Here is a 6712-nt window from a genome sequence, read left to right as displayed (position 1 = left end):
CAAACCAGAAGCATTTTGTGCTAGTTCATGGAGCTGGTCATGGGGCATGGTGCAGAGAGAGAGAGAGAGAGAGAAAGGGAGGGTTCGTCGGGAGGGAGAGATTTTTTTTTTTTTTTTTTTTTCATCTTTCTTTTGATTTTTAAAATTTAATGATTTTAATTTTTTAAACTTAGTTTGTAAAAGTATATAATTTTTTATTAGTTTTTAGTCCACGCGGAAGTCCACGTCATAAAAAAAATGGGTCCCACTTTTGACACGTCAGCATTTAACAGACTCATTAATGGTTTGGCTAACAGAGGGGGCATTTTGTAGGATTTTCGTGACGTTGTGTATGTAATTGTAAATATCCCATAGATTGGGATGTAATCGTAAATGACCCTATAAATTGGGGGTTTACTGTAGTTTGTCCTAATTTTAATATGATTTAAAAATTATTTTTAACATGTACATAATTTTTTATTAGTTTTTTATTCACGTGGAAGTCCACGTCATCAAAAAAATGGAGCCCACATTCGCCAAGTAAGCATATAACAGATTTCCTGACGGTCTCGCTAACGGATGGGACATTTTGTAGGGTTTCCGTGACGTTGTGTATGTAATTGTAAATGTCTTAAAAATCGGATATGTAATCGTAAATGACCCTATAAGTTGGGGAGTTTACTGTAGTTTACAGTTTCTATAGAATGCTATTGGGGATTGATAATAGAAATAGTCTCTATAAAATGATAAAAGGGACTGATTCAATAATTTTCCATGACTAATAATTTTAAAGGAAAATTAGGTATTAGACATAGATAACTTTACTTATTAGTATTTAAGACATTTGATATTTTGGTTTGGGTTTTAATACCTAGAAAAGAATTGTTATTTTGGATTAGATCAAAGAATATGCCCAAATTCGTTGGCCCACCTTACATTAAATATTGAAATGTCAATTATACCCTTTTTGTTGAAAAGAGTGACCAAAATTCGTTGGTTTTTTTTAATTATTTTTTTAAAAAAATCAGATCAGATCGAGAGACCTGTGAGAAACTTGACCGCACAAGAATTGTACTATGGTAGCAAAAACGCTTGTGGAACCCAGATCGGTGGCATCATCGGAAAGTCAAGTAGTGTGAACAAGCAGCTACGGCAGGCCACCGGGGCCAAGATCCGAATGGAAGAAGCCCAAGTCAAGTCGCCGGACCGGGTAGTGGTGGTCGTCGCTCCCAGTGCAATCCGTTCCAAGATTTGGTTGAGAACTACAGGCCTCGAAAATGTTAATGGTGGGGGGGAAGAGGAGATTGAGGTGGGGTGGTTTCGTGCCGGTTTCTGGCGGAGGTAGCGCCGTTCGGGTCGGTGATAGGGAAGGGCGGTAAGGTGGTGGAGAAGATTAGGAAAGAGACTGATTGTAAAATTAGGGTTTTGATTGAGAAATTGCCGGCTTGTGCAGTTTCTACGGACGAGATGGTCGAGGTGAGGTTGTGTCTTTGCTTTTTCAAGATTTCAATTACGTTTTGGATGTAAATTAGATAAGTTGTGTGTATTGAGTTGGTTTGAGTTTGGGTTTTACTTCAAAGGCCTGCATTTGCATTCACTTGTTGTTGGTATTTGTGTATGATGTATTGAATTTGTCCCATTTAGCTTACGTCAAAATCCCAAATTGATGGGAACTGGCTAAATGCATGAAAGAGTTCTGCCATATAGTCATGAGTATCAATATGTGTAACATAGGGATTAAAACTCAAACCCAAGAGATGTTACAAACTCTTCAGCAATTCGGGGCCAATTAATATCAAGATATGCGACAAGATTAGCATTGTAATTTCCAACAGCACCAGCAAATTTTCCCATTATTTCCACCCGAGAGAATTTAGTAAATTCTATTTAGAGTTATGTGGAAACTTAAACTTGTTGTGTATAATTATTAGTTTAGCATGATTGTAGATTAAATGTGCTTCATTTCTTTGCCAAGTAGTTTCTTGGCAAAGAAACTAGTTTCATTTCATAAGATTACTGTATAAAAACAATAAAATAAAATAAAAACAACAAATCTTAGTTTCTTTGTCAAATGTGTTATGGTCTGATGGGTACTTTGGATATTGCAGGTGGTCATTGATTGGGCCGGGAGATACCTTCATCAGATGGAAAGGCCATTAGATGTGCTATTCAAACAGACGCTGGTAACATTTTCAATTTGCATAAACTTTCACTCTTTTTCTTATAATGTCAAAGTTTTCAGCCTTATGTATGTTAGAATTTTGAAGAGTAGAGGCTACCCATATGAGGAATTGGGTGGGCAAGAGAAGAGCATAAAACAGAAACTTCATTGCAGAAAACAGAAACATGAATAACCTATTTTACATTCTAGGTGGTTTTCAGTCTGATTCCCTCTCTCCCAACATGTCTTGAATAAAAAAATATATATTGTTTTGTTTTGTTTAACTCTAGAGCTGAGCATTTTTGCCCAGACTTAGCGTTTCAGTTTCTATTTCTGCATCGCAGTTTCCGTTTCTGCATTGCAGTTTCCGTTTCTGCATCGCAGTTTCCATTTTAGTACTTTCATCTTGGTTCCTCCATTTTGCTTCTATAAAATTATTATTATTATTATTTTTATATAATTGATATCTACATTGTATTTTTGTTGCAGTTTCTGCTTTTATTTTCAGTTTTTGTGTGAATATGTGGTGAAATGAAATTTTTTTTTATTAAAAAAAAAGTTTATCGTTTATATAAATATTGTATAACTGAATAAATATTACAAAATCAAGTTTGGTGTAGTGGTTTGTGAGTGAGCCTTCCTCCTTTGAGGATCAAGGTTCGAGTCCATTCAATGACACAAAATCTTTTTTTAAAGGTGAATAAAGGGCAACGGAGTTGATCCCCTGCAGATGGTGGCAGGCAGGTGGCCGGCGGCGGGAGTTTGGCGGCGAGATTCCAGCGGTTGGATAGATATGGACATGTGGCATAGTATGCTTGCCTTAAAAGGAGTGGCATTGTGTGTAATTTTGATATTTTTTAATGATATTTTTGTAAATTAGGTACCACATTTTGGTCTTTGGCCTTATGCTAATTAGATGAAATTGTATTTCTATATTCCAAATTAGTAAACTATATTGTGGTTTAAAACTAAAGCTCCCTAATTTTAAAAACTCAGAAATCCGTGCCTTCAGTATTAAAGAAATTATATATAATACTTTCATGTCAGATATATATTAGAAAATAAGGCACTGACAAATTAATCATTGCCTAAGTTCTCCACCATTTCCAGTTGTGGGCACGAATCAACACAAAAACTTAATTAAAATTTTAAAAATATATAAATAAAAGACTCATTATACCAGCTAAGTGAAATTATACGTATACCAAAATGGCTTTCCTCCTCTCTCTCTCTCTCTCTCTCTCTCTCTCTCTCTCTCTCTCTCTTCAATTATTATTTTCTCTCTCTTCAGTTATTATTTTCTTAACCACACTCTCGTTTTACTTCCCAAGATTGCTTGCTACCGTTTTCTCATTTTTCTCCTCTTTTCCTTCCATTACTCTCTCTCTCTCTCTCTCTCTCTCTCTCTTAGAGCATCCACAGTGGAGGGGTGTAAATTCGGGGGTGTAACTGTGGGTCCCAACTTTTTATGTTGATTTTTCTTCATTTTTCTTCTCTTTTCTCGGGTGGGTCCCGCCTGCAAGGGATGTAAAAATGGATGTAAATATACATTTTATTTTACATCCCCATGGTGGTGATGTATATTTACATCCATTTACATCTCACCATTGGAGACGATTCCGGTGACTCGGGGTGTATATTTAACATACACCCCCATATACACCCCCCACTGTGGATGCTCTTATATTTTCTTAACAACGTTCTTGAAACTTCCCTTTTTCTCTCCTTCAAATCTATATGCACCCCTTTTATTTTTTTCTGCTAATTCTTGTCTTTTTCTTGGTATTGTGTTGTGTCTGGATTTCTTGGTCTAGTTTTAAATTTAATTCTTGGTATTGTGTTTGTAAATCTAACCCATTGTCTGGTTTGTGATGAGAAATCTGGAATTGTGTGTTTGGATGCTGAGAAAGTTAGCTCAGAAAATTAGAAAGAAAAGTAAATTTGGAATTTTCCTCTGATTTCATTCACTTGAATAATGATAATTGCAGTAGTTTACTTTTATACAAGATAGAAACTTAGCTATGAATAACAACCTGTAACTAACATCTAACAACATAGTTAAGCTAAACATGACAGGTGTCATCATCTACATGTGATTTTTTGTGTGCAGGTTCAGAGTTGTTAGTATGAACTTGTACTGATGGCTGAGACATACTTGTAACAGTTTGGGTTAGACCTGTGTTATGTCTCTTACAAATCTTTCATTTGAATGAGTTTTGCTTAGCGACTCATGGTTTTTGTTTGACTGTGGTTGTAGAAATAAAACGTATGGGACAAGTTCTTGCTGTTGTTGATGGCATATTGAATCTGTTTGAAAGGTAATTTAATGAAATTTCTCTTGTTCATCAATGAATTCACTCTCTGTCAAAATCATAAATTTCTTTGTATGTTTTAGTGGGTATTTGTGTTTATGAATTTTGAGGATTTATTTGTGTTTATGTTTATGGTAGTGCAGATGCGGTTAATAGGCTTAATGATATCGGGGGCAGAGGTGAACTTCAATCTGGAATTTTCGTTAGTTTCGTTAGTTTTATTCTTTTGGCCCACTTCTTTAATTTAATATATGCAATTAAGTAATATGTTAGCCTTTTTTAATTACTCTAATTAGCAATTACCTTTGAAACAACAAATAGAATATTGAAATTAAATATACGGCGTTTGATACAACTTTTTCTAAATCAAAGGCCTAGCACTAGGGCTTTCATTTCAAGCGAAATTTGTGTGTTTATCTATGCGGCTATACAAGAATGATGATATGAATGTTCAATGCGAATTTACTAGACAAACTCAATAAGACAAAAACATTATATGATATTTGAATTTTAAAAATAATTAACTAATCGGGTTTTATTTAAATCACAGAGCCCAAGAGCCCCAAGGCCTAAGGTTAACCTTTTGATTAATTCAATATTTATTACTTAACCATAACACACCTAATTCTCACATATTATTCAATAAAAATAAAACATATAGAATATCTTCATAGTATCGCCGCGCGGCTATACTCCGAAGAATACAATATTTTAAAAGTCCAACCGCCCGGCTATACCCCTTAAGTAGCTCTCTTTTTTAATTACTTTGATTAGTACTTATGTTTTACTTAGTGATTATTAAAGGAGAAAAGAAAAAAGAAAAATTGAATTACTATTTATTAAGTAATACAATTCACGAAGTTAATCAAAAAATGCAATACTAATTATTCACTAAATAAATAATTATTAAAATATAATTACTAAGTTAACTAATTAAATGAGGCAAATATATTATTTAATTACTGAAAATAAAATATAACAAAATTAATTAACCTAAACATCCTAATTTTAAATATATTTTTTTTCAAATGACCTCTCCCGACAAAATTTCATCGGTAAAGGTTTTTTTCGTCAGGACAAGTCTAATCCGACAAATCTTTGTCGGCATAGACCTCTGCCGACAAAATTTCGTCGGGAGAGGTGTTTATTTGTATTTTTTTTCAATTTTTTAAATATTAAAAATATAAAATAACTTCTTTACTTTTGTTTTTTTGGCCTACTTCTTTAATTTAGTATATGTAATTAAGTAATATGTTAGCCTTTTTTAATTACTCTAATTAGCAATTACCTTTGAAACAACAAATAGAATATTGAAATTAAATATATGGCGTTTGATACAACTTTTTCTAAATCAAAGGCCTAGCACTAGGGCTTTCATTTCAAGCGAAATTTGTGTGTTTATCTATGCGAATTTACTAGACAAACTCAATAAGACAAAAACATTATATGATATTTGAATTTTAAAAATAATTAACTAATCGGGTTTTATTTAAATCACAGAGCCCAAGAGCCCCAAGGCCTAAGGTTAACCTTTTGATTAATTCAATATTTATTACTTAACCATAACACACCTAATTCTCACATATTATTCAATAAAAATAATATATATAGAATATCTTCATAGTATAGCCGCGCGGCGATACTCCGAAGAATACAATATTTTAAAAGTCCAGCCGCCCGGCTATACCCCTTAAGTAGCTCTCTTTTTTAATTACTTTGATTAGTACTTATGTTTTACTTAGTGATTATTAAAGGAGAAAAGAAAAAAGAAAATTTGAATTACTATTTATTAAGTAATACAATTCATGAAGTTAATCAAAAAATGCAATACTAATTATTCACTAAATAAATAATTATTCAAATATAATTACTAAGTTAACTAATTAAATGAGGCAAATATATTATTTAATTACTGAAAATAAAATATAACAAAATTAATTAACCTAAACATCCTAATTTTATATATATTTTTTTTCAAATGACCTCTCCCGACAAAATTTCGTCGGCAAAGGTTTTTTTCGTCAGGAAAAGTCTAATCCGACAAATCTTTGTCGGCATAGACCTCTGCCGACAAAATTTCGTCGGGAGAGGTGCTTATGTGTATTTTTTTTCAATTTTTTAAATATTAAAAATATAAAATAACTTCTTTACTTTTGTTTTTTTGGCCTACTTCTTTAATTTAGTATATGTAATTAAGTAATATGTTAGCCTTTTTTAATTACTCTAATTAGCAATTACCTTTGAAACAACAAATAGAATA

At 32.7% G+C, this 6712-nt stretch overlaps 2 long non-coding RNA genes across 2 annotated transcripts; both read left to right on the top strand.

The window, feature by feature from the left end:
• Window positions 1–992: 992 nt before the first annotated feature.
• LOC148285865 (uncharacterized) lies at window positions 993–3113 on the top strand. The gene is made up of 3 exons (XR_015832763.1): window positions 993–1455; window positions 2088–2162; window positions 2837–3113. It is a non-coding gene; the product is annotated as an uncharacterized LOC148285865 (long non-coding RNA).
• Window positions 3114–4075: 962 nt separating this feature from the next.
• On the top strand, window positions 4076–4673 carry LOC148285864 (uncharacterized). Its single transcript, XR_015832764.1, has 3 exons — window positions 4076–4309; window positions 4398–4458; window positions 4596–4673. It is a non-coding gene; the product is annotated as an uncharacterized LOC148285864 (long non-coding RNA).
• The last annotated feature ends 2039 nt before the right edge of the window (window positions 4674–6712 follow it).

Source organism: Prunus avium, unplaced genomic scaffold (genome assembly GCF_965620075.1).
Source record: "Prunus avium unplaced genomic scaffold, drPruAviu1.hap1.1 HAP1_SCAFFOLD_1252, whole genome shotgun sequence".
NCBI lineage: Eukaryota > Viridiplantae > Streptophyta > Magnoliopsida > Rosales > Rosaceae > Prunus > Prunus avium.
This window is presented reverse-complemented; position numbering and strand designations above follow the sequence as displayed.